Source organism: Vanacampus margaritifer, chromosome 5 (assembly GCF_051991255.1).
Source record: "Vanacampus margaritifer isolate UIUO_Vmar chromosome 5, RoL_Vmar_1.0, whole genome shotgun sequence".
Classification (NCBI taxonomy): Eukaryota; Metazoa; Chordata; class Actinopteri; order Syngnathiformes; family Syngnathidae; genus Vanacampus; species Vanacampus margaritifer.
In genome coordinates this window covers 21,271,806-21,292,889 of record NC_135436.1, presented here as the reverse complement: position 1 = coordinate 21,292,889, position 21,084 = coordinate 21,271,806, and the positions used below count along the sequence as shown (strand labels likewise).

The window sequence follows — 21,084 nt, the reverse complement described above, 5'->3', positions numbered from 1 at the left end:
TTTACTTCATTTACATGAAATGCATAGGAAATGCACATTCTTTTTCACTGCAGCCAGTGAATGTATTTGCTGCCAGCATGAAACTCCCCAATGGCCGCAGACATAGCATACACACGCGCTCGTGCATCCGCACACACACGTCTCGATAGACATTCAAATAAAGCCAAGAGTCATTTCCACTGGATATGCTGTTAATAATAGAAGTCCTGAGATAGAATAATGAGGCTGGTCCTTGTTCTGACCAGGGCACCATATAAATGAGAATGTGTCTGTCTGTGTATGTGTGTTTAGCTGCAGAATAATTTGTTCGAGTGTGGGTGTTTTGTGTTTTTCTATTGCCGGACTCACTCTTGTAGCTTTGTATTTTGTGTGTGTGCTTCCATGGAGGAGGAATGACAATGTGACCTTTAAAGTTAGCTGGCCTTTTGGCCAAATGAAAGTGCAGCCATCAGAAAGTAATTAGCCTTGCACTCTTGCTTTGGTCCCCAGCTCTGGATACTATGTATTCTCCTCTCCTCTCTCGCCTCTATTTTGCACACTGTTGTTGTTTGCCTCCTTTTCTTTATGCCACCCTTATGATAATATTAGCTTAGTGTTGCTACTATCTCAACTTTTGTCTCGCCTTTCCTCTCTCTCTTTGTCCTCCTCTCTGCTGCCTCATTTTTGCTTGCTTATTGCAACTAAGATACATACGTATAGCTCAAGATGAAATGTGGCCTCTTTTTTTTTTTGTCCTTGAGTTGTCAGTAGTGAGTTGGGAATTGTGATATTCACGGAAGAGGAAAAAAAAGTGTTTTCAAATCTTTAACTAATACCATAATTGACCGATAAATTGGGAGAGAAAAAAATACAACAGACCCGTGTGACTGACAATTCATATTGCATTTTAATTTTCTTAAAATGCCTTTCTTTTTTTTTAATAATTAAATAATTTTTACTCACGACATTGTAACTTTACTCTCATAAAATTGTGCCTTTATTCCCCTCAAAACGACTGTAATTTCTGGACTATAAGCTGCTACTTTTTTCACTTGCATTCGACCCTGCGGCTAATACAAAGGTGCGGCTTATCCATCAGATCACAAGGAGGCACAATATAAAGGAAGCGCAAGAGCATCAGGCAGAGCAAAACAAACCAAGTGAGGCCAAATACAGTTGGAGAGACAGAACGAGAGCGAGACAATTTGCGGCCTCATTATGGAAAAGAAAGTAGCGGCAACCTGGTGCGGTAACATTAAAACACCTGCGGCTTACAGTAGGGTGCAGCTTATATGTGTAACAAACTCCAGTATTCCCCATATTTAGTTAGCGCGGCTTATAGTCAGGTGCGCCTTGTAGTCCAGAAATTACTGTAGTTTACTGTGTTTTTTTTTTTGCTATCCTGATGCTCCCCCCCCCCTACAAAAATATGGTTAGCCATTCTATCCATACTACCTAGTATACCTTACCTAGATGTGAACTTTCCTTGGCCTTCTCACACATTGGCAGATACTCACACCGAAGTACAGGCAGCCAGCTGTAGTCTCCGCTGCATGCCCTTCCTCCCAGCACAAGCATGATGGAAGAGGTGGGCCACTGTTGCAGTTTAGCAGCAGATCACCAGGGGTCTCTGCATTCCCCGCAGGGTCTCTCTTGAGATCAACACCGCGAGAAAGTTTACACTTGAACCACTAAAGTCGAGCGAAACGAGGAAACCTTTTTAGAGTGGAAGGGGAAGAAGCGAGGAACGCTACCTCCTACACGCCTCGTTCATAAATAGATCCGAGACTGGCAGCGCGTCCGCGTTAGCGTGGCGCTAATCGAAACCACCCGGATCTGATTCATGTGAACGCAGTGAAACCCTGCGAGAAGATGATGTGGGGGGGGGGGGGGGCTTATCATCAGGGCTTTTGTGAGAGAAAGAAGAGGGATCAATAACTGGCCCCGTGGCCATCAGTTAACAAAGTAGTCTCCACTTAAAAGAAATGTTTGCCTCGCTGGTTAAGGGCAGCCAGATGATGCTTGCGCTTGAAAAAGGAAACGTGTGAAATGAAAGGCACTAAGAATGAGAGAGGAGGATGGTTCCTTTGTTAGCTGCATGCCTTCAAGTCAAGAGATTGCACTTTGTGTGCCCACAAGGCACACTTGACATCAGTGCAGCACAATAGCTTTCGCGCTGTTTGTTGTGCAAACTGTATTAACAACTAGCGATAATGAAGTAGCCAAAGTTTCAGGGCAAGCTACAAGCCAAATCATTAGGTATGCCCACACAGTCCGATATAAGTTGTAGTTGTACATGTAGCTGATTTGGTTAGCAACGGAGTTCAAACAAGCTCAGGAGTTATATCTTTAATATCCCTGTGTGAACAAGATTGCATAGGAAATGAGATTTCTATCTGCTGTGAATGAGGAGGGCGTTATCTAAAGTTTTAGCACACATACTGATAATCAACCAGATTATCACAAGTTTCTGAAAGATTATCCTGTGTTTTAGGACATGAAAACTGTTTGGGCCGACAATCGTAAACGTTAAACCAGTTCAATATTTCTGAGAGGACCGAATGGTTGTGATGAGTGTTTACATAGCAAATCATTCAGCACAGTAAAAATGAGAATGAGGAAAAGAGTATGCACTTGCAATGTGTACAGTACTTGTCATACAAGCTAACAGGTAGCCTAGCCGCGGCTGCTTCTTCTACTACTACTAAATCTTGGTGCCCTGGAAAATTACCAGCCTTTGCTTAAAGGATAAGTCGGGCCCTGACAGCTACTACTTCTTGTCGTGTGTGGTCTCTTACATTTGAAAAACTGTTTCAAATGTTAAATCGTTATCAGGCTTAAGTGGAAGGTGTGCATAGACTAAATGGATGGCCACTATTTGAGGAACACATTATCGTCTTGATGGAAATGGTGAGCCAATACATAGTGTTCACATGACGTCACCGACCCCCACCTATCGACCCCGCATCTATTTGGTGGGTCAAACAATTTTGTGGCAAACAATTGCGGCCAGCGAGACAATGCAAGCAAATGCTGAGGATCGCTCAAGTTTCAAGTGATTCATTCATTTGTTCATTCATTCCTGCAAAAATAGGGTGAATAAAAATGTGAACCGAAACTTCTAGATAGTATTACGTGTCCATGGAATGTTGAATGGGAACGGACAAAGAAGTGTCCGGAATTGCAAAGACAAATCGAAAGGATTTCCAACAAACAAAGTCTACCAAAGTAAGTTCTGACCATTTTGATTAAGGTAAGTGTCAGCGTAATATCATGCGATCATGATATATGTAAGCCGCTAGCTATGGCTAAAAATAGATCTGGTGGTCAAGATACATATATATATATATAAATAAAATACCCTCCTTAAGGTCTCTTATTTTCCTTTCCCAGCAGCCCAAAAGTTGAAATTGTTGTTAAAGTGTACGAAAATAAGCGGGGAATCAACAGTGTTGACGTTGTAACATGCTAGCGCTAGTAGCTAGCGCGGTCGGGGAACTAGCTTAACTTGGTTTGAGAACAACCCGAGATTCTTCACCTTAAATTCACAATTGATAAATGCACATAGCAATCAATAAAAGCCGAAAGTACCGAGGACGCAAGAATGTACGTTTTGGGTGACATTCATCAATAACAAAAGAACATTCGATGTAAACACAATAGAAAAACCGCTGAGTCCGCTGGAAAGTTGGCCCACCATGAGGGGCGGACTCGCAACCCCATGACGTCAGTGAATACTACGTATACTCGCCATTCCTTCACGAAAGCATGATGACCCCCAATTTGTTTTTTTTTCTTAAAGTCGGAAAACGTGCTAATCAATGAAACTATTAGTCCTGTGAGTTTGTTTATTTTGCAAATACTAAGCATGTTTTATGTGTGCAGTCACGTAGTAGAAATAGGTAGATATGTATGCGACACCAGGCCTAACAAGGATGATGTTTTAGCCCCCTGCGTGCCGCTCTCTGCCCATTACCTCAAACCAGCAGCAGATTGGGAGATCATATATTTTAATGAGACGTATAATAGCTCTTTAACCCACATCATTAGGGGAATATATACCTACCGCTTGCTCTTTGGGCAGCTAAACGAACGGACTGTTTCCCTAATTACTTTGTGTGTAAGGCAGGTCACCGGGTGGGTGTGTCCCTGCCTGTGTGTGTGTGTGTGTGTCTGTATGTATGTGTGGCTGTGTTGAGGAATTATATGTCCATAAAATATTCAGCTGCGGGCTAACCCCCCTCGCCCCTCCCTTGCTCGACCTAGCATCCAATAAGGCCTCGTCGCTGTCTAACTAGCTCTGTTGTCAATCACTTTTTGGTCACCATTTGTCCAATTTGGAAGAACGCGACCGTAAGTGTACGTCTTCGGCAACTATGGCATGATGATCGTCATGACTCTGTCTTTATTTGTTACACATACACAGTTTCCCTATTCTCACAAAAGTATTAATTTTGCCGCATGTTAAATATTTGACCCGTCATATGGCTAGGTAAATAATAATCCGTCCGTTTATTTTCTGTTGCGCTTGCCTGTGACTGTCCAAAAATGGCTAATACTGTACTTATGCAAAAATATTTATTAAAAAGTACTATAAAATCATAATCAATCAACATAAATTTACCATTTTTTTTCAGGGATTTCACAGAATAGCTCATTAGTTTTTAATATGGTGTGTTCCCTTAGCTCATTCACTCCCAGCCATTTTCACCAAAGCATCCCTTTTTTTAGATTAGATTAGAGTGTCTTCTTTTATCAGGAAAAAAAGTATTTTTCTATCGGTTTCAGTTTTTCAACAATTAGCATTAGAATATAGCTAAAGTTTCATCATTATTCACAAATCTGTTTAAAACTTTGGGGAAACAACTTGTTGCAACATGGCCCTGGTTGATCTCTTATACTCTGCTGCCACTTGCTGGCCGTTCTCTTCCGTTCTCTTCCATTCGGAGGCTGCATCAAAGCCTTCTGTGTACTCTAGCATAAAAAAAAACACATTAAAACGCATAAATATGTCTGTTGGACAATGGTAATATTTAAAATAGAACATATTTATACGTTTTTGGGAGCAAAACGATAATTGCGTTGCCATGCACATTTCAGCCTGGCCAATAATCGGTCTATGTCAAATCACAGAGAACAAGCACTTGGTGAGAATTTTCATAGTGTTTATTCACAATATGTCATCGCAAATAACTGGCCTGTTATTGATGTTACGTCCAGTGTTTTAGATGTTTTTACCCCTGCAAAATTAAAGAGAAGACGTTTTGCTAGGTTTTTGTCAAGCAGATGTACAAGGAAATAAAGAGGTGTGTCAAATTAGAAGTTTTTTTTTTTGTCTTTCCTAGTGAGGGCTGACACTATAGAAAATCTACAGATGGATAAATACTTTCCAAACGCAGACAAATCAAGTCGACCAGCGTCCCGTAACAGATTGTTTGACATTAGAGGTTTCACTGTAATAATAATTTGTGTTAGTCACGATGGCAGACTCCACCAAACAATTTGTCACTCTAAAATTTCCGTTCCACTCGCATCCAGCGCCGGTGTGTGTGTGTGTGTTTTATAATAAACGATGTGATGCCTTTTCTAATTGAAAATAATAAGTAATCCCGTGGATAAGATGTTCTTGTGTGATTCCAAGCTGTGTATCGCTTCAGTTTGAGCCGCAATAAAAGACAGGAAATGAGAGGCAAGTGAGAGTGCCTGCTTGGACATTGATGCTTAATGTAATCTGCCTTCAAATCAAATTATTTGACCTGGAAAGCCTAACAATACAAAACTCCTGCCGGGCTGCTGTTAAATATTTAGCACGTGCCTGTCATGAATACAAATGCCGCGCAAATTAGAATCTACAGGCGCGTGACCCCCATATCACACCCGGGGAGCGCGGAGGTGGCGGGGAGGGGGAAGCTGGCTGTGCTTTAAATGTTTTAATTACCGAGGCCACCGCGTGGCGTGCCGAAGGACAAGCGACCAAATTCAACCGCTCGTAAACACGGGAGTTTTTTTTTTTTTTTTTACTGTCCACCATCTCATCAGATTAACAATAACATCAATGTTGTTATTAGTATTCGATATAATCCGTGATCCGCGCAAGAATTATGAGTGCACAGATCCCCCTCAGTGATTTTGATGTAAGAAAATCCTGTTTGTATTGATTTGCTAACGATCGGCAGCGTTAGCCCCATCTCCTGTCCTTACTTGTGATGAATGGCCTTATTTGTTGTGTTATTATGTTCAACACAATCATGCCAGGAACAGTCAGACCAATATTGAGCCCACACTTCACCACCTCCATTTGTCCCAGGAATGAAAGATCGCTTTTTGGCCCATAATGCATTGCAGGAGTCATTTAAAACAAGGAGAGCAGACCGGCAATTAATTACACTTTTGCTTCAAAGGTCCGTTTTAAAACAGTCCGCTTGCAACTAGCATGAAAACCATCCTTTCGATTTGTGCGTCGCCGGGATAATGATTGATTGGAGATGAAAAGTGCCACGGGCTCGCTTTATTTGCTCCTCTCGCCTCCCTATTCATTCAGGTGTGTGCCGCCCACCCCCACGTCAAGACCATTAGTTATGCAAGGCTGCTAAGCACTGAATCACAGTTATGCTCCCCGGGGAAATAAATTTGGCGGAAAATCAGTGTGAGAAGATTTAATTATCACGAGGAGACCTTTTTTTTTTTTTTTTTTTTTTTTCCTCCCCCCAACTGAAGCACAAACTCAGTCAGCTCCACATGCTACAGCCAAAAAACACCCCAAAAAACGAAATACAAAATACAACCATTAGGGTGCCAGCTCTCTCCTTACCTTACGTCTCCACTCAATTTGTTTCATTACAAGGGGATAGCCAAGCAATTACTGCTTTATTGATTTTTTTTTTTTTTCATTAATGCAATTTTCCTCCTAACCCCTCCCATCATATCTCGTTCCCCTCCCTTTTATTCCCTCATACATGGTGTGTGTGTGTGTGTGTGTGTGTGTGTATGATTGGGTGACTGCTGGCCATGTAAATTAGAACCCGATCCCGATCACCCCATGTGACCTTGTGTACGTGTGTGCGCCTCACACTCCTCCACACACATACACACCAGGGGCCGAACGTACTAGTCGATGCGTTGACTTTACCACTGCACAATGATAATTGCAGCTTGAAGTCGATTAATTGCCGATCACGTGTTTTCACATGAACGACACAGGTGAAGGAAGCAGTGGTATCTCAAACGTGGAAATATTTGACTAAAAATTACACCAGTGTCATGTTCACTCTATCTGAAATGATGAACTATATATATTTTTATAAAAAAAATGTAAAAGTGATATAAACACCTGTCTAAAAAGGTATCCGCTACCGCTAGTTGATGAACAGCCTAAATAGTAGTGTTGTAACGATATTCAAACATCACGATATGAACCTCATAATACGATAAAAAATTGAAAAATAAAAAATGATGTTCACGATACTGTATAAAAACTCACGATATTGTAAAAAGAAGAAAAAAAGCTCATATGGGGGAAAAAAAGCACAATATTGTGTTTGCTGTTTGGCTGAAGCAAAGAAAAAGTTGTGCTTTTTGATGGCTATGTTGAAAAATATATCACTGTTTATTCATGAGCAGTAGCCGAAAGCTAGCGTCTTGAGGCTAACCCGGTCGATGCTATCTCAAATCAGCGGCGAGGAATAATGACAATGTCACAAAGTGTTAGCAGAAAGTAACATCGTGATCTCCGTTATGGTGTGAATCTGAGTGATATTAAACATTGCTTTTTATTTTGATAATAATTATTATTATTTTTTTATACTTGACTTGATACTTTTTTTTTGCCGTTTCGGCCAAAAGTTTTCATTTCGTTGCATACCTACTCAATGCATCTACGCGTGTTTCTGAATGTCCAAATGAAAAAAAATATCCATGATGGGATCCATCAATCGACATCAACGCAACTCTCATCATCTACAGCTTTGACTCTATTATGAGATATTTTTTGTCTGTGACTCGACACACACAATGAAGTTGCATGCAATTGATTCACGCGAGCTTCCATCCCGTCCTCATTCCGCTCTGGTGTGATTGACAGCCCCCTTTTAACCTTGATTGGTAATCGTTTCCCGGGTCACCTTTATCAATGAACCCCGTTACCAGTAGTCCAATGTATATTCAGCAAACTTTCGATGAGCCACTGAGGGGCTTTTTTGTAAGGATTTTCAACCGCTATTCTGTGCAGGTTCAGGGTAAATTCTCATTTGTGTTTGGTGAATAAGGATAAGCACTAATAATTGCTGAATTAATCAGGGGCCCCTGAATATTAATTATTTATTTTACAATACATTTTGGACAGTTGTGCGGTATTTTTCCTTTTCATACCAATAATTGAGGCAAATGTTAGTATTGTTCCTCTCTTAAGGATCCAAGTCAGCAAATGCAATAATGTCAGGTATTCCTAAAGACTATCCTGTGTGATTTCCCTGCGGGATGCGCCGATACCGGTGCTGATACTGCATCTGGATCACACTCTAATACTATGCCACTTTATCAGGCTGACATATTTCTTTAGCCATGTGTATAACACGGATGACAAAACTTTTAACCGACTGCAAATCATTCCCTCCAAAATGGATCAACTCCGCTTGGCAGGTGACAACCACCGAGTTCCTCCATAAAGTTCCATTTTTGCTCCCTGGTGAAGAAAGGAAGTCGAGAAAGAAGTAGCGGCTATTCTCGCCACAACTCCAAATTCCCTGGTGTGCCAATACTTGTCAATGTATGACCTGCTGGAGAAGGGTCTGACTTTTCTAAAAGTGGAAACATTGTGCCCCCCCCCCTTCCCCCCTTCGTGTGTGAAAGCGGAACACGTGTACGTCTGGACATGATCACACACACGCCAGCAGCGCAGCAGCGGCGCTCGCTGCGCTCTAAGCGGGTGGCCAGACTGCAGTGGTTAGACACACCCGCAAACTGTAGCAGGTCAAAGTGCCGTCATCCTCCGGGGTGGTGCTGGCCACCAGCGACCCCATTTACCCCCTCCGACTCCCTCTAGGGTCAACATCAGAGGTCACATACGAGCGATTGTGTAGTGACATAAACTAAGGGTCGATTTCCAATGTCCTATGGGAAATACAGTTGAGCCTCAAGTTACAAACTTAAAGGGGAAGCCAACCATAAACATTTCTTGACAATAATATGTCATATGTGACCTCACTAGTCTAAACCTGACATTCTGGTTAATATTACATTTGTGGAATGTGAGTTAAGCAGCAAAATCCAGATGATTTTATGTCGACTGAAGATGACATCACTGTTGCTCAGGGCTCAGGCAGCGACCAATCACAGCTCAGCGCCAGACTAAAGCTGAGCTGTGATTGGTTGTGACCTGAGACCTGGGCAAGTGTGATGTCATTTTCACGTGACAGCAAGTGGCAAAATGGCCGCCTTCTGTTATTGTTTAAAAACTACTGGATTTTGCTGCTTAAATCATATTCCACAAAGGTAATATTGACCATAATATCATATTTACACAGAACATATTATTGTCAATAATTTTTTGGGGAGTTGGCTTCCCCTTTAGTTGGTTCTGTGACACTGTTTGTAACTTAAAATGTTCATTAATCGAGGTAATGTTTCCCATTGAAATAAACGGAAATGTGATTAATTAATTTGTTGCCAATGATGAAGACGAAGCACAACATAGATCCATCGCTCGTTCATGGCAAGACAATGGAAATAGTACACAAATGGACGTCATTTTCTATGAAAATTGTTTGTAAAAAGGGACGTTCATAACTGGACATTGAGTCAAACTGTAGCCATCATAAAATATTTAACAACTCTTTAGACAATGTTTTAAATAGTATTTCATTATTGCAGGAAAAGTGCTATTATTTTTAAACTCCAAAAATTAATTTTAACTATTTCTAGTTTTACACTTTTTACACTTTTGTTAATAAGAGTATGAAAACCTTAAAAAATATATATTGTACATTTAGAACACATATAAAATTTGTGATTAATTGTGAGTTGATTATTGAAGTCATTTGATTAATTACAATTTTGAAAAAAAATTAATCGCCTGACGCAATTTTTTTTTTTAAAAAAAAAGAAAAGATTATTACAAATTAGGGGCGTCAGGCGATTACAATTTGGAATTGTAATTAATCGCATGACTTCACTAGTTAACTCACAATTAATCACAACTTTTTTTATCTGTTCTAAATGTTCAATAAAAAAAATCTAGGTTTTCACACTCTTGTTAACAAAAGTGGAAAAAAAATGTTAAATTAATAGAAATAGATCAAATGAATTTTTGACGCCTCTAGCCGTCAATGGCAGTGAATGAGTTAATGACTACATTTGAGGCATTTTTCCAAATTGTGCCACTTCAAAAAAGTGGTAAGTGCAGAAGTCATGCCTTCAAGGGTAAAAGTTTTTTTTTTTGAGGATACACAAACACTTAAACAGATCAGTCACTCATACAAAATATAATTTTTTATATGCAAACGATGTAACTCTTGTTTGCTCATTTGACATGATCCCAGCAAAAAAAAAAAAAAAAAAGTAAAATATACTTTACTTTAACAAGGTTGTTAGTCTACAAGGGAGGTCAGAAGAGGAGGGCTGGGGGCATTTCCCTAATTAATTGTTGCTCAGAAACACACGCACACACTCACTCGGCCATGACCTTTCCTCATATATTTTGGAGCAGACCGCACACACACACATGCACGCAACACTCTTATCCTATAAAAGTGCGAATCAATTAGAGTGTGAGCGACTTGCTCGATGGCTACATGTCAAGAAGACTGTCGTGTGTGCATGTTTGTGTGTTCGCTGAGCCCGTTTCCTGGATTCTGATTACATCATTTTGATTGTAAAGAGCTTTCTCCAATTAAGTAATTACGGTAGTTGTTTGGTGTTTCTGTGCTTACACACTTGTTCAAAAAAAAAAAAAAAAAGCGGGGGGTTAGTAGAGGAATTAGCTGACCGACCAGGAATAAAAAAAAAATAAATAATTTTTTTTTTTTTTATGGAAATCGTTGCACTACTTGCATTTGCACACACTAGGACACCCTACTATAGTGTCAAGTAATCCCCTCAAATGCTTGTTATTTCTGGTAAAGGGCAAGACTTGATATTCTCATAGCACTGAAATGGCACTGTGATTCATAAAGAGCTGCACCGGTCAACACTGACACATCGGCCATTATTCTAAAGTGTTACAATCTGCAATCGCCTCAATTTGTTTTTCCTTACACTGACAACTCGTATCCTAATGCAAAAATAAAATAAAAGCAAGTCTAACGTAATCATGGATTTTCAGCTGCTTTTTGTTGGCTGCTGATGGAGAAAGAGGCTGCGAGCGTTAAGATCTCACCACTCAGCCTTTGAAAGCGTCACTGTTTAATGAGAGTAGTTGATGCTGGCCAGATGCTGGATATCGCCTATAAGTATATTTGAGGATAAAAGCAATGACACAATACATTTAGTCCGGATTGTAATTATCTGTTTAATATTTGTCAGTGATCAGTACAAGGTCATTTGGCAACATTAAATATGTAAACCAGCTTTACAGCTTTATTACGTAGATTTTGGTCAACTATTTTCGAGCCTTGTGGTTTTCAAGGAGGTGTCACAGAACTTTAGCGGTGATGGAGCAGCTTGAGAAAATAAAGACAAACAATGCAATGGTTTAATTTGTCATAATACCACATGCTTAACTTGAACACTTGTATCTTAAATCACCTTTCCCCTTTGAAATGAATGGATATGTCATTAATTCGTTCTAGCATGTTGTGCTCCTTCTGGTGTGTGCACCATGGCAACCAGGGGGCAGTATACACACACAAAGGGGAGTTTGGCTCTGTAACTAGAAGTAATGTGTTTTTTTGTTTTTGCAGAGGATAAATACCTATGAGAATTATTATATTGTCTGACTACATGAGTTTCTCCAAAAGTTTAAATATCAATTGCTTAAAGGGTTTAAACACCGCGCCCTAGATGATATTCAATAGCATGTCTGTAGCATTTTGCATTGTGCATTAGCATGGGGCTAACGGGTAAGTGACAGCAAACAACATTGGAGTCTCTTTATTTTATTTTATTTAAGATTTTTATTCTTTTTTTTAATTTATTTTTATTTTATTTTATTAATTTATCATTTATATTTATTTATTTAATTTATTTTTATTTTATTTTATGTGGGTGCGTGTGTGTGTGTGTGTGTGTGTGTGTGTGTGTGTGTGTGTGTGTGTGTGTGTGTGTGTGTGTGCGTGCGTGTGTGTAAAAATCCCATACCGTTCACATAAATCGAATACTTCAGAATCCAGCTAGTTGTGAGGTTGTCAGGAGACCCGAGGAAGGATCAAAGAAAGGAAAGTGGAATCCAGCACCGACCAGACATTACCTACTACCCACCGGGTTACCAAAGATTTTTATTCTTGAAGAATTTTCCAAACTACTGCTTATTGGAGAGTGGGTTGGGTTTAAAGTTCACGGCTACCATCTAGCGCTTGTATCTCAAATGTTTGCTAACAAGTCAAAGCAAAAAAAATAAAAACATTCATTCTTAAAAATAGATATTTGGACATTTTTGATGATAAAATGACAGCAATTACTGTATCAATGACTATCAATGACTAGCTAAGTTTCATCAAAAGTCCATCTGCTGTTATGCCCCCCGGAATAGAATTGTATTTTAGCACAAAAGCTATTTGGCAAGCTAAATGAGTGACGGAAGCGGCGAGTCGGTCACGATGTGGAAGGAGATAGCAGAAGCACGGCAGCGCGTGACTGCCGTGTCATCCTGTCATTAGCAGCTTCTATGCCTCCTTAATTCATCATTGCGTCCCTTTTATTGAGTGGAGAGTGGGAGATCACTATCACAAGGGGTGAGCATGTGGGGGCCCGTATGTGACATCCAGTCACCAGCTGCATTTCATTTCCTGATGCCAAATAGATAGCATATAAAATATCACATCAACATATCGCATGATCTTCTCAAAGTCAAATAATGCTCGTGGGTACCTGGTTGGAACCCAAAAATGTGTGAGCGATTACAACAGGTGTGTTTAATTTTTTAAGGGCACTATAAGCAGCGCACAATATGATTGGCTCCTTGCAGAGTTGAGTAAATGAGACACCTGTTTGAGGTGAATTGCCTTAATTAATTCCCCTTTTGTTTTTGTCCAGATGTGATTTGCTCACTTCATTTTCAAAACGTTTATTATTGTGCTTGTAGTTTACTTTGGTTTCAAACTGCACTGCGTCGCACCAAGATGAAATGACAAACACAGATATTGTTTACATCGTATCTGATTTTGTCAGCCCAATGTGAGCATTTTAATCTTTGCTGACTGTTTGGATTTGAAATGCATTCTAAGTGTACCTAATGATGTGATCTGTTAGCATTGTGGATTATAGAGGGGTAATTGATGACTGTGCGTATAATGTGTGTGTGTGTGTGTGTGGTCTTGTGAGAACACACATTAAAGTGTCTTAGCCACCTGCTCTGTCATTGGACATCTCACTCACACACACACACACACACACACGTGTGCACAGTGGCACACAATTGGAAAAGCGTACATATATATGTGCATGCAGTCCTCGGGGACACACTTGAGACATCTGGCTTCGCCTGTCTCTGTTTTCCTTCATTCTGTGCTGGCCTGTTGACCCCCGGCCAACCACAGGCAGCAGCGGCACATCTTGTCACTGTTGCAAAGTCATCAGTGCTTCTGAGATGAAAACCATTTGCAATCATATTATTTTAGAACTTTTTTTATATATATATTTAATATCCATCCTCCTACTCTGCTATTTTTTGCTTCTCTCTATGCTGTTTTTTGTTTTTTTGTTTGTTTTTTCTGTTTCAGTCGATGCCTGAAGCTGCTGGCTATTAGCTATGCAAATATTGCCATGCAGCTTTGGCCTGCCAGCTATCAATTGAAATCAGCAAATCGATGGGCCTAATAGCTGCTCATTAGCCACTTGATGCATTTGCAGGGCTGAACATCAGGAGCTGTCAGCGGCCCCGTAATCAATACACTCTAAAAGTATTAGCCTAGCAAGGCCAGCACCAGACACCTTTTTAATGAATCAACTTGTCTGCACTGGCAGAGGAGCACTTTTGACTTTTCAGTGCTTCTTGAGGTTACTGTTTGCTTTCTTTTTTGTTGGTGGTTTTTATTAGCTGATGCTGCAGTCTGGCCTGCAGTCCATATTTTTAGCGACCTGCTAAAAATAATTATTATTTTAAAAGATTTAGGAGGGGGGCATCTTAGGGTTGTGACACCCCTGTTAATAATAATAAATTGGTTTTATATTAGGGGTGTCGAAATTAGTCTGTTAATTTTGAGTTCATTTAATGTTCCTGTAACGCCACAAAAATTTGTTTTACATGCGATTAATGACTGCCCCTTACTTGGAAAGGCTGTACTGGGTGAATTCCAGTCACAACAAAATAGACACATCCACATCAAGATTTAGCAGTAATACATTTAATAATACTGCATATAATTGTGGAGACTGGGGTCAGGTTGTATTTTACAATTTAAAAAATGCAGAATTTCACAAGTTACTTCATGTTAAAGGTTAGATCTTCTTAATATGAAAAGAAAAATGCACCGAGCAGTCAGCAATGTCGTACAAATCAATTATGCCATCCAGTAGCATAAAAATGACCTCAACACAAATCAATATCACACTTGTTTTTTTACAGTGCAGTACATATTTTTTTACTCATTCACTCCCAGCAATTTTCACTAAAGCAATCCCCTTCACTCCCGGCTATTTTACTGGATTTTGACTGATTTTGCAAGGCCCATAGAATATTGTGTTCTCTTGCTATAAAAACATGGAACCTACCAAAAGAAAGATTAGAGTCTCTTCTTTCACCAGAAAAAAATCTACCTGTTTCCATTTTGCAGAAATTAACATTATAATACAGCTAACTTTCATCATTATTCACAAATCTATTCAGAAATGTGAATACAAACTTTTTTTCAACATGGCCCTGGTTCATCTCTTTTGCTCTGCTGCCACCTGCTGGCTGTTTGTGTAATAGCTACCATTTCTTAAACCGTTCTTTGCAGTTGAGAGGCTGCATCAAAGCCTTCTGTATGCTCTAGCAAAAAAAAAATAAAAAATTAAAAAAAAAACTTACGTCTTTGGGACACTTAAAACGTATTTGGGAGCAAATGAGTAAATTTTAACTCAATTGTATGAATTGCTATGAAATTACTGTATCAATGACTAAAAGATGCAGCCATATTTCTGTTTTTTTTCTACTTTTTTTGTTAACAAGAGAATGAAAACAAAAAAAATGTATTGTACATTTAGAACAGATATAAAATTTGCGATTAGTCATGAGTTAACTATTGAAGTCATGCGATTAATTCCAATTTAAAAATGTAATCGCCTGACGCCCCTATTTTTTGGACCCTTGCATACACGTCTTTTTTATTTATTTATTTTTTACAATATTTTTTTAATACTTTTTTAAAATTTATTTATTTAGTTTTTTTTTTTTGGGTGCTGCTTAAATGGCGGTTTATCCAGTTTTTTTTTTTCAAGAAACCACAAACCCCAAATGAATTAGTGGTGCAAATCTGACCCGATTATCCCTGTGTGCGCACCCCGCTGGGAACTGTTTTAATTTTTGGGAAAATGGCCTGATATGCCTTCTTTAAATACGTTGCGTTGGTCCTGACACATGCACTGGAGCAGCCTGTTGTCGAGGCCTTCAGAACAGGCCTGCAGTCATTACTGCTTCGTCCAGGGTTGCTCCTGTGCATTAGAGGACCTCTCTTCCGCATCCAGCACATCGCCCTGCTAAGCTTAACCCAGCGGTTTGATGCCAAGTATTGCGAGAGGTCCGCGTGTGTGCGTGCGTGAGCTCGAGGCTTACACAAACAGCAGCCGCTCGCCTACAGGTAAGACCCACGGGAGACCAATGGAGCGAGAAAGAAGAGCGGCGATCTCTTAAAGCGCGATTCCCCAGGCGTTGTCGCCGTCATATTCGCTAATGAAGCGCGAGCTGGAAAATGACTAAAGGAGATGGTAAACAACTCGTCGTCGTCATGCGTCGGTGCCTCATGCATCTGGGCTCCGGGAATGGGGAGCATGTGGGCGTATGGAGGGGGGGATCGGAGGTGGAGGCTGGCAGCGGGGCAGTTGGCCGCTGGTGCAGAGAGAGAGAGAGAGAGAGAGAGAGAGAGTGGGTGAGGAAGAGGACGAGGGAGGGGGTACAGCACAGATAAATCATTAGAGAGCAGGTTATTGGAAATGCAGAGAGATAAAAGAGTAAAGAAGCCAGTAATTGCCTTAAAGATCAGACTACAAAGCATTACTTTGGATTTTACAAGGCCAGCCAGCAACAAAAGAGCGGTAATTTATGAGCTCGCTGTAAAAGAATAGCATAATTACATTAAAAATTAATGCTAATGAGGGCTAAAATGGGGAAGGTGCTTATTATGAAAGTTTGTATTCATCTTCCCTGGGCTGAGTGATGGCCAGTGGCTTGATTAATGGCTTAATTTCTATCAATTAGTAGGCCCAAAAAAAAAAAATCTCCACTGAGACGAGCCTAAATTGAGCGGTGAATTACATCTTTATAGCTGCACAGGGAGACGCTTAATTGAAACCTGGGGTTTTGCTGCATGAGCATGTGTTTCGAGGCCTGCGCGTGGGTTGCTAACTTAAGTCATAAAAATAAGCATGTATGTTAAGGATTTTGGTCACTGGCAAGCGACTGGTAGTCATCAAATAAAAATATAGAGGTCATTCTCAAATGTCAGCTTTTCACTAGGCAGTATTTTGTTTTTCTTCATTAGGGGCTGAAACAGCGGATGGTTACAGATTAAATATTTCTTATGTTTCGGAATTTTCGTCATACGTGTAATTGGATGTTGTCAAACTATTTGGACATAGCGAAATATCAGTCGATAGAAGAAACTTCCAGAAAGTTAGCTTGCAAACTGAATTGTGTTGCTAACATTAGCCAAATGCTATGTGAATGCTAACATTAGCCAAAATATTTGCTGTTTGCATGAACAGTGTGTGCTTGCAGTTAATTTATTTAAAAAGTGTCTGAGGTTGACCAATGTTACAGCATAGCGTATACTTAATACAATAATACAATAAATATGAAGTTAAATAGAAAGTTTCAACTTTCAAAGGCACCTTATGGTGACTCACATATATCTTTTGATCTAGCCTGCCATGCATATCTAAAAAACAAATAAAACCTTAAAGGAACTTTTATAACAAGGCCTAAAACATTCAAGCCACTAATTGCTGTAGTTATAAAAATTGTTGAATCAAATTGTGAAGTGTTACGCTTGCCTGACTTATTGTTACAGAGAGCTCCGATTCCGTTTCCGCAAGTGCCAGAGGCTAAAGCCAAACTTTGGCAGGGTTTTCACATGAGCGATTCAAATTATTGCAAACATCCTCCCAACCAGATGCCGTTACTTCAAACTAGAATTATTAACCTCAAATTTGGGCATTATTATTAGTGTTGATACCACTTTTTGTTTGATGTTATTGAATATACGGTACTCTGATATCATACAGTGAATTTGAACCTCTGTCTTTTAAATGAGTAAATATAATGTCCATTCAAGATTGACTGCTGTTTTTTTTTTTTTATAGCTCTCAATAAAACAAGCAGTTATTTATTCAGCTCCCCTCAGGCACAAGTACTGCGGTAATTCAATTATTTGGGATTAATCAGCACTAGTGGTAAATTAAGATGTGCCGTGTTGCTTAATGACAAATTGTGCAACAAAGTCAAGTGTTGCACAGGCCCGCCGCGTGCCTGTCATGCGCTGTTGAACAGTTCCCTCTTGTGGCCACACACTGTCAAACGATTCCTTCCGAGGCTTTAAAGGTGACGGGTTCCAAATCAAGCCGCCATTGGCTTGTTTGATTTTCTCTGCTGCTCTTAATCAATGAGGCGGACAAACAGCTATTTAGAGACAACAATAGCATATTGATCCGCTTGTCAACGTGGCTGTCTGTCCAACTCATCTCACTAATGACTCCCACTTTTACTTGTGGACAAATGGAAGAGCACATTCTCAGTGGAGGGGTCCTGGATTGTTCTTCCCGTGCTTCCTCCCACATTCAAGAAACTAAATTGTTTTGTATACTGGATTTGAGATTTGTAGATTTTATGTTCAGTCCTAGTTTGTTGATAATTGTACGCCGTCTTTCGAGTATCTCACAAAACACCGCTCGCACACTCTAAAAATAGTCAAAAATTTAGGAAAAATAGACCTATCCTCTACTTGGGTTTATTTGACCCAACTTTGAGTCAAGAAATGGTCAAGAAAGTTGCGTCAAATTGACCCATAAAGTGGATCGCTCCATTTTTGACCCATAATTGGGTTACCTTTTTTTTAGAACTGTTTTTAGAGTGCATGATCACGCAATCTGGCCTCGTTCCTAACTAAAAAAGACAACTATCGGTGCGTTTTCAATATTTATTACAGTGATACAGAAAATATTTACCGCGCCAGGGGAATTCAGACGTCGAGGTGAGCACTGTTGTTTAATGTATCGGCTCCCATTTCCGATGTTCCGACCCGCGGTGATGTCTGTTGACTAGACACACGAGATCGCTCTCCCTCTCTCAATTTCCTCTCACCGCTGTCACACAGAGCAAGCCTAATGCGCTGACAGTTAAATTCATTTGTCAGATAACGTGTCAATATTAAATATCAACTTTGACCTCGCCGAGCTGCCGAGTGCGCTCACCCCCAGCTCCGCTATTGATTTTTCGGTCCGCCTCCGAGCTCACCGGGGCCCGCTCTCAAGTCCATTATGTGTGATTTTCTTCGTGAAATACATATCTTGGCCGCTGACATCTGACAACAGCATGTCAGAGTCATCTTATCTACCCATACAAAAAAAAAAAAAAAGAGGTCCTAATGGATGGAATTTCTGCCAAGTTGGAAGAGCGTATGTGTGTGGATTTGACATTGATTTAGTCCACACGGCGGACCAGTGGTTAGGACATCAACCTTATAGTTGAGAGGTCCCAGGTTCAAATCTTGGCTGAGGCTGCATTACATTCCCAAAACATGCATGTTAGATTCACTGAACACTCCAAATTTTCCTTAGGTGTTATGTTAATGTGAGTGTCAATGTATGTGCCCTGCAATTGGCTAGCGACCAGTTTGTTTGTTCACCCGTTTAGAACGGAATGGAATGAATAGTTTTCATGCACATCCATGTTGAATTGTTGGCTGTTCATTGACTTTTATCAAGCTCAATTGATTGGCATTCACTTGCTCTTTTTTTACACAGCATTTAAATCAAACCCAAGTTTTGCTTGGGTGCCATAATGAACCTTGATAGCATGTTTATGTGTGTAAGAGAGAAACTGAGACAAATATTCATGTATTCATTAAACACCCCCGCACCACGATGATGTGTTGTGACACTCGTCCTGTTACAGATAATGGATTGATTTAATTCCTGCTACTGTCTAAGCGCTTGCGTGTGAGTGAACTACTACATATATAAGTGCGAACTTTCAAATTGAGCACAATCTCTTCATGATCTCTGACAAATTCTCCATAGGAAATAATCATAGTAGTTCTTGAGTCAAGCTGTAGCCATCTGTAGCGGTCAAGTCAGTGTTTACACTTCTGTGATATTATTATAATAAAACGATGAAACAAGCATACATGAGTGTCAAATGCTAGCAGCTAACCTTAGTTGGTTACACTAAGGAGGCTGTATCATCTAGCTAGTTGCAGCTAGCTTCCTAGTGGCAAACACTTTTAATCACTTGAGGCTCGTATGGCAGCTAATGGCTCATGTTAGCAATCCACCTCACTGCTTGGACTTATATAGTCAATTAACTCCTAGCTATTCGCTAACTAATATGTTAGTGCTTGGCCTTAGTCGGTTACACTCGGGGTTGTAGCATCTAGCTAGTGGCAAACACCTTTAGCCTTTTGAGGGCTCGTATAACAGCTAATGGGCTAATGTTAGCAATCTACCTCTCTACTTGGACACATATAGGCAATTACCTCCTAGCTACTCGCTAACTAATATGTTAGTGCTTGACCTTAGTCGGTTACACTAAGGGGGCTATAGCATCTAGCTAGTGCCAGCTAGCTACCTGGTGGCAAACACTTTTAGCCACTTAAGGGCTCGTATAACAGCTAATGGCTAATGTTAGCAATCGACCTCACTGCTTGGACGTATATAGCCTCTAGCCAATGGCCTCCTAGCTTTTTGCTAACTAAAATTAGTGCTTGACCTCATTAAAGGTGCATTTAGCAGCTAGTTAGTACTGAGCCTGCCGTTTTAAGCAACACACCACAAAAATGTAATTGTCCTACATTTGATTTGGTAGTGTATATAAAAATTAATAGTGCTATAAATGACAGCACTATAAATGACATCTGATTAACTGAGAACAAGTTTTTTGGTTCATTTTTGCTCTCAAGTCAAAGCAAAAAAAAAATCATCTGAGAAACACTCTTAAGTCAATGTACCACTGTATCAATATGTCCCTTTTAGAATGTTAATTGAAAGATCTTTAGAAATCATATGTGGTGTTGATAACCATTAAGTTTCTCACCAACTTCAGAATATTTCCCCCCAAAGTTGAGATCAAATTTCAAGTTTTCCAGCGTTTGGATTTTTGGGGTATCAGAACGATGCTGCACGTGCCTAGTGTGGGCATACTTGTGCGAGTGACTTTTTCAACAATTGAGCGCTTATTTTGACAACACCGCCCAAATAGTCGCACGCGTTCAAGATTGACAGATGGAGAGATGGGAGAGTGCAGGGGAGGACGGATGGACGCAGGAGCGAGGGATGGATATTGACAGATCGGTTTCATGATTGACAGCCACACAATAACGACACTGTTCATAGTTGTTGTTGTTGTTCCCCCCGATTGCAAACTTTCCTTTTTGGTAATTCCTCCTACGCTTGTAAAAGCTGCACTTCTTGAATGATGTATTGCGTGATATGCACAGTCCTGACGTGTTTATATGCAGGAGTCATTTACTGGAAGCCCTTCCCTGTCTTTGAGCGTGATTGGACAAACCGCAGCAACAACAGTCTGTGATCCACGAAAACGCT

The 21,084-nt window shown here is 40.1% G+C and overlaps 1 protein-coding gene across 1 annotated transcript in view; it reads left to right on the top strand.

Moving 5' to 3' along the window:
- Positions 1–21,084, top strand: part of rsrc1 (arginine/serine-rich coiled-coil 1) — a 131,301-nt gene that overhangs the window by 106,925 nt on the left and 3,292 nt on the right. The gene's annotated exons all lie outside the window — the stretch shown is intronic.